Here is an 8,475-nt window from a genome sequence, read left to right on the forward strand (position 1 = left end):
TATTAAAAGTTTACTGTTGATTTTCTCATTGTGTATTCATTGCTTTTTCATTCTAAACCTCTGTAACAACAATAAATGCTAATAATAGGGGGACAGTGGGTCAGTTTGACCACTCACCCATCAGTTAGTCAGGCATTATGTACAGTATGTGCTTTCTGATGAATAGTTGGCGATATACTCACCTATGAACACTACTTACAGAAATAAGAGATTACAACTGTACAGTATGTATTGTGCCTTATAAAATGTAAAGATGTTCTTTTGTAAGTGAAAACTCCATTTCATGTAATGTTCTTGTGTCCTGCCAATCATGATAGCTTTTGGACTTGTTTTGCAGCTGACATCTTCCAGTTTCAGAAGTCTTCCACGTACAGCTGAAGAAGTACTGCTAAATAAGCAAAACCAAGACTTCTTTGTATATATTTTTTTTTAGCCTGTCAGAAATGCATGGTATAGATTTTTTTTATTACCACGGCAAGGTGCTAGATTCTGTCATCTTTCTGCAGTAATGCATTCTTAATGGCTAAATTAATGACTAAAATAAATGCATTTTTACATACAGCATAGTGTACTAGTTATCCTATATTCATTGGCATTACTGAATTTTTAGTGGCATACTTACCAAAAGATTAACAATAATTGGTACAACTCTGGACTTTATGAAAGCTTTTTTGCTCTAGGAGGGTATTGTTCTTTTTACACTTTTTTTCTATAACTATGCCCCTCACACTTCAATCTTAGTTAAGCTAGCACATAAAATAAAAGGCCCTGCCTATAACCATGTTATAAAACAGAGAAAATAGTATCTTTCTGCCCAGGGAATCTCTGTGACATTTGCTGGTAATCAGTTTTACCTTGTGTGTTAAAGCGCCCTGTTCCCTAATTTTTTTTCGCAATTTATATTTTCACAATTTATGTGACAAAATTGCAACAATTCCGAAAGCAAAAATATGCTATCGAAAACCCCAAGATCATGTATAAGTCAATGGCAAATGTCCCTTTTACATCTTGAAGATCTTTCTGTGCTTTGTGGTTTAAGAGGTTTTTGGGGTTATTTGATGCTTCCATTTGTGCAACAATACAAAAAAGTAGCAGTTTTTGCATTTTTTCCCACATCTTTTTTTTGTTTGTGCTTTTTCTGTTTGGATCTTTTAATAAATGACATTTGTGGAAGTTTATTCCATTCAAATAAATGTAAAAAAAATGTAAAAAAAAAACCCAGAAAAACATCATAAACTGATAAAAAGATATTTTCCTGCTCACTATAATGGAATAGAGACAGGTCTAAGCTGGCTTGAGTTCTTGCAAATTAGTGTAAGTGTCTTAAACAAAGAGGCATTGAAAAGAGGTTGCATATGTAAAGGTAAGACATGACAACACTTGGAACAGGTTTACCTACGTACTGTATGTGATTTGAGGAATCTGCCTCAAATGGGTAATTTTGTGAAGTCCAAGAATCCAAAAACATGGGAATGCCAAAACACCAGCCCCTTGGGCATTTTTAGGATTTCTAAGGGGACAGCCCCTTGGGCATTTTTAGGATTTCTAAGGGGAGTCTGCTCCAATTTTTGCCCCAAATGAATTGTTTTAGTATCGTGTTTTGGGCATTGAAAAAGGTTTTGGGTGCCCAAACAGGAGAAAGTCCTAAGGCATATTAAACTTTAGATGTAACAATCATTTTAATCGATTGGATATGACCAAATGGACTCAGCAGCAAAGTTGCCTATAGTTCAGATTTTTCCTTGGTCCATTTTAAACAAAGGCCCCATATTTCGCTTGTAATACTATTCCAATTGTAAGGCTATCTGGATTTATTGTATCAGGACACTTTCTTATTTTTTGTTAAAGACCTTTTGCTGTGCTGGAGTGTTTTGTTTTTTTTTTTTTTTTTTTTATAAATTTCAGTGGGGGTGCCATCAACATCTGCAGCATTCCCTAGTGGCAAGAAACCAATGACACATAATTTCCTCTGTTGTAATTGCTGAGTCTAAAAAAGCCCTTTGTTCAGAAGGAAGGTTGGGTAAATAAAGCAGAGTTTGGAACTGATTTTCTCTTGTTTAACTGTAAGTTCTTAGGAAAAAAGTAAACAGAAATAGAGTATATTTTGTACAGCAGCAGGGTCTGTTTTCAATTGGCCATTACCATCTTTAAGCGCTGTAATTGCAGGGGGCAGCACTGGCTTTTGGCCATTTGGGATAAGAGCTTTCCTGCCCTTTTTCTATGCTCAAAAATGTTAATTTTGGGAAAGAGTAGTTTTTGTGTAGATCTTGGGATTGTTTCAAGAGATGTAGGTTGGGTTCCGAGGGGCACTGGACAACTCTGCTTTCAAGCCTGATCAGATCTAGTTCTAACTTAGCCCTAGTTATGTTGGGTTAAAAAACTGTGAAAATTGGGGTGTTTGGAGCAGCGCCACAAGATGATGTAGTGCAGGACTCCTTAGAAAAGCACAAACAATCCCGCCCCCCCTCGTCTTTTGGTGCCACCAACTTTTGGTGTCTTGACTTAGACAGGGAAGATTTTTAAACTGCTGCCACTCTTACAGCTTTGAAGCTACACCCACTTGAATAACATAATCATGGGGTTTCTCCGAATGAAACAGCGACATTTGTTGGACGAGCCAAAGTGAGAGGGGCCAACAACTGCCAATCAAATTTCACCCATTGACTTTAATGGGGAAATTGAAATTGCTGCCAATCTTACAGCTTTAAGGCTACACTCCCCTAACTTGAATCACATAGTCATGGGGTCAGTCTGAATGAAAATATGTTTAATATCTGGGTCCCCAAACTTTGCACAGTTTGTCACTGGGTGACTACAGTCCAAATTTAGAGACCTGGCTCCTTATATTTATTTTAGTCAGACCAAACTGGGCACAAGAAAGATTGCATATATTTTCAGCAATATCAGGGCCAAACCTACATTAGTTCTAAATAAATACACCCTACATATTTGTATTCCCCTCTGTTCTGTCTAGCTACTGAAAGACACATGAGTATGGCAGGACCCTATCCCAGTATTACTGTCTTAGGGAATTAGTGCAGCTATTTATACTAGTGTATTGTGGTCTTTCTAACCTGGAGTACGTATCTGAATTTATATGATCTAGTATTAAATAAGTAACATACTAAATTGTTTTTGTCTCTTCTCCGCTATCCAGTTCTGTGCCTCACTTTTTCCTTTAGATTTTCTATTCAGTCACTCATACTGCTGGTGCTGGAGAACATCAGTGGCGGCACACTGGTTGGCCTCTAAAAAGCCAGAGTACATCTGAATACAGACCAACTACTGTTAGTATCATCCTGCTGCTTTAGACAGAATGGTAGATATCTCACAGTCATAAACTCCAGGTACTCTGATATGTATTAAATCATATGATTTGTGGTTTTTTTTTTTTTTAAAAGGTTCTATTCCTCAGAACTGGTAATAGGTTTGCAGCTCTTGCATACCAACAGGATCGTCTATCGGTAAGGAATTTTTTTTTTGTTTGTAACTGGGGATTGCGATTGAGTTTAACAATGTTGATTGTACAATCGATGATATTAGGAAATAAACACATATGTTACAGCAATGCAGTGCAAAACTGTAATGGAGTTATTGAGAGTATATTTAAATTCCCACAATGATATGTTCAACAGTATCAAAATTTCAAAGAAAGAGAGAAAAAGATAATTAGTAATACACATATTGAGGAGATACACTTCAAGGATATAGTAGAGTTGGTAAGGAAACTTATTCCTTTCATAAATCCCTCTCTTTACACTTGGCTCCATTTCTGGCCATAATTTCACTCTCCCAATGTATTACTGCTAATGGCAAACATGCTATATACTGTGCCCCATATGTGCTTTACAGAGACCATAAGCCAGAGAACATTTTGTTAGATGAAGAGGGCCATTTGAAGATCGCAGATTTTGGCCTTGCCTGCACCCAGCGTGTTTGGATCCAAGACTGTGTGTGGATACTATGGAACAACAGGTTACATTGCCCCAGAGGTGAGTATCTCAGTTCAATTTATATCTAAATTATATTTATTCTTCCTTAAAGTTATAGTGATATGGTCCTGTGTAACATGGCCTTCTAAAGCTCGAGGCCAAAGGGACACCTTTTCCTTATGCCAATATTGGTAATTAACTTTATATATCTGCTTTTTTGGCCTTCATTTAAGCTTTGGTTCACCCATTTTGCATACCTATATGGTAATAGGGGTTCAGAATGTGACATTGCCATTACAAAATATATTATTTGAAGAGTTAAAGATATGAGGAAGAGTTACAGGATGAGGCAGAAATAATATAGAGGTGTCTGAGAATGTTATTTTTGCTAACAAATTTGTTGCTCCTTCTCAAGGTTTTAGCAGGCGAACAATACAACGCGGGAGCTGACTTGTGGTCATTTGGCGTCATCTTGTACGAAATGGCCACCGGCACTTTACCATTTTCATCAAAGGACACTTCAGGACAACAGGTGAAAAGGATTTTGGACACCGAGCCTAAATATCCAAAATCCCTTTCTCCTGAATTGTGTGACCTTCTACAGCAGGTTAGTAAAATGGGAGATTTTCGCAAGTACATTTTTTTCTTACTGGAATGTAGCAAAGACGACATTTGCTGCCCCCCTGTAAAACCTACAGTAAGTTCAGGATTAACCAATGGCACATACTACAAAAAAAAAGTATATTTACATAAAAATGGTTTATTTAGATGAAAGGTGGAATGAATTTCCGGAATGAAAAGTGGTGTAAAATGCTGTGTATCAAAACCCTTTCCACAGGAGAATGTTACAATCGCCCACATAATTTGGAAAAAATATCAATACATAGCTATATAAATTTGGGTGATTTATAATGGAATACCATGACATCATTTACAACAGTGCTGTCCAACTTCTGTGGTACCGAGGTCCCGAATTTTCTTGGCCTACGTGGTGGAGGGCTGATAATGGAAGTCGGTTTTGGCCACTCCCTTTTTTAAACCACACCCATATTAGCACATACATTTTTATGACCATAGAACACCAAAAACCCAAATGGCTGGTGCCATACCATTAAATCCATTCAGCTCCTTCTCCTCTGTGGCTAGCACAGCAATCCCCAGCACAAAATGACACACCTAAGAGACCCCTTAACAACTATTTCCTAACAACCCCCCACCAGGTTAACTTCCCACAGAGAGCATAGGGTGGGCAGAGTATGGCACACACAGGCAGTGTAGGGCAGGCAGAGTATGGCACACACAGGCAGGATAGGGTGGACAGAGCATGGCACACACAGGCAGGATAGGGCAGACAGAGTATGGCACACAGGCAGGATAGGGCTGGCAGAGTGGCACACACAGGCAGGGTAGGGCAGGCAGAATATGGCACACACAGGTATGATAGGGCAGGCAGAGTATTGCACTCACAGTAATGGTAGGGCAGGCAGAGTATGGCACGCACAGGAAGGGTAGGGCAGGCAGAGAATGGCACACAGAGGCTAGGTAGGGCAGGCAGAGAATGACACACACAGGCAGCATTTATTTTATTTTTATAGACCAAAACAAAGTTTTTTTACACTCTTCTGCTATGTCCACAACACAAGTAACAGTTCTGCCCCATTGGCTCCTTGTCCATAAGCCGTGGGACAAGCTAATTTTATAATCACATTTTATAATCACAGAGATCTTCTTTCAATCTGTAGATCTTGTGATTTGTCAGCTCTGAATACACAACATTTCGAGGCCCATCCAAAAGGGTTTGTTTTTTTCAAGAGGAAGCAGCAAATCACTACATATAACACGGCACGGAAGATCCACATTTGAGATATACCACCAAGAGCGCTGAGTATTGTATATTAAAAATATATTTCTGAATACACAACAGCAGCGTCTGCTCCCTTTGTTAATAAGGAGGTATAAAGAGGGAGTGCTGTACCAGTATTCAGGGCAGAATAAGATCTCTTAAGGTGTCTATGGCATATAACATGCAATCCGATAAATGTAATTGTAACAGAATGACCTTGGGGTACAGCCATAGAGGAACGGGATATCTGTTGCCCTCAGGCATCTGTTTGTGTTGCCTCTTCTCTAGTGTCTGGCTTGCTCTTCTCAATATCCATGGAGATCTTCACTTCTTCCGGTACTGCTGGTTCCTTCTGGGCAGAAGCCTTTACTTCTCTGTTGCTTTCTCTTATTAACAAACTGAAACATCAAAAACAGTCTGTGAGGCATCTTCCAAGGGGTCTAATCCTTATTTTTCACAGCTCCCCATAAAGCTCAAATATAGTAAGCCTATAAAGATTTGGTTTATGCATTTATGCTAAGCCACCACGGTATAAAAACATTCTCTCCTGCCACCCCCTTTTGTGTATAATATGAATTGCACGAAAGCGCCAGCTTTGCCCCTTCTCACCTGACTGTGAACATTTCTCTTGTGACAATCACATGTTAAGGACCACTACTAGTATTTCTAGGCTATATCCATGGAATAAAATGAGAAGGCGACGGGGTGATTTTGGATGTTTAGAAGCTGCATTTTAGGTACTAAGAATAGGAGGAATGCTTGAAAATCATTCCATGTGCCTCAGCTTTCAATTCCCAATGTTAATTTAAGCACACTTACCAAGTGCAAGTCATTATTGATGCAATATTCGTCATGGAGATAACAGTAGCACATATCACTGGGATTTGGGCCAACTGGTTATCTTTAAATGTATCTTTCATATCTTCAAATGTATCTTTCATATCTTCAGCAGGAGGTGGAAGTGATGAGTCCAGAGACTGGGGTTTTGGTGGGCTCACAACTACACATGAGAAACAAAGATTAATATTGGTTATACTGGGTATTAGATCATGCTTCTTGAATTACAATATGAAAAAAATATATATTTTAGAAATGACCCCTTATTGGGAATTATTGAGTGTAATAAGGACTCCTCAGTGTGTCTTTAATTCTAAGGAGAATATGAGATGGGACCAAAATGTTGGGTCAATGGTATCACTGCTATTTAATAATAAATACTTACCTTTTACTGTAAAATCCACTCTGCTTATTGGAAACATTGAATCTTTGGTCTTTGCTGTACAGGTGTAACGACCTGAAAACTCCTTGTCAGCTTTTTGTATAAGAACTTCTGGTTTGTTGGCTGTCATCAAGGGTCAGACGTCCTATTCATCTTTGTAGAAAACAAAAAATGGGAAAACCATGTTATGATAGTGACAAATATCAGTATTCTTAAACAAATTGGTAAACTAAAAACATTTGATCAACCAAGTCATTGAGCGGCCAATAGAAAAGACTAAATCACATTGAACACTGTGTGCGGATTCTTGTATAAAAGCTTACAGGTACCATTATATACAGTGGCTTGCAAAAGTATTTGACCCCCTTAAACTTTTCCACATTTTGTCACATTACAGCCACAAACATGAATCAATTTTATTGGAATTCCATGTGAAAGACCAATACAAAGTGGTGTACACGTGAGAAGGGTAACGAAAATCATACATCATTCCAAACATTTTTTACAAATAAATAACTGCAAAGTGGGGTGTGCGTAATTATTCAGCCCCCTTGGGTCTGAGTGCAGTCAGTTGCCCATAGACATTGCCTGATGAGTGCTAATGACTAAATAGAGTGCACCTGTGTGTAATCTAATGTCAGTACAAATACAGCTGCTCTGTGACAGCCTCAGAGGTTGTCTAAGAGAATATTGGGAGCAACAACACCATGAAGTCCAAAGAACACACCAGACAGGTCAGGGATAAAGTTATTGAGAAATTTAAAGCAGGCTTAGGCTACAAAAAGATTTCCAAAGCCTTGAACATCCCACGGAGCACTGTTCAAGCGATCACTCAGAAATGGAAGGAGTATGGCACAACTGTAAACCTACCAAGACAAGGCCGTCCACCTAAACTCACAGGCCGAACAAGGAGAGCGCTGATCAGAAATGCAGCCAAGAGGCCCGTGGTGACTCTGGACGAGCTGCAGAGATCTACAGCTCAGGTGGGGGAATCTGTCCATAGGACAACTATTAGTCGTGCACCGCACAAAGTTGGCCTTTATGGAAGAGTGGCAAGAAGAAAGCCATTGTTAACAGAAAACCATAAGAAGTCCCGTTTGCAGTTTGCCACAATCCATGTGGGGGACACAGCAAACATGTGGAAGAAGGAACACGCTATGTGTGGCGGAAAACTAACACTGCACATCACTCTGAACACACCATCCCCACTGTCAAATATGGTGGTGGCAGCATCATGCTCTGGGGGGGCTTCTCTTCAGCAGGGACAGGGAAGCTGGTCAGAGTTGATGGGAAGATGGATGGAGCCAAATACAGGGCAATCTTGGAAGAAAACCTCTTGGAGTCTGCAAAAGACTTGAGACTGGGGCGGAGGTTCACCTTCCAGCAGGACAACGACCCTAAACATAAAGCCAGGGCAACAATGGAATGGTTTAAAACAAAACATATCCATGTGTTAGAATGGCCCAGTCAAAGTCCAGATC

Source organism: Xenopus tropicalis, chromosome 10 (assembly GCF_000004195.4).
Source record: "Xenopus tropicalis strain Nigerian chromosome 10, UCB_Xtro_10.0, whole genome shotgun sequence".
Classification (NCBI taxonomy): domain Eukaryota; kingdom Metazoa; phylum Chordata; class Amphibia; order Anura; family Pipidae; genus Xenopus; species Xenopus tropicalis.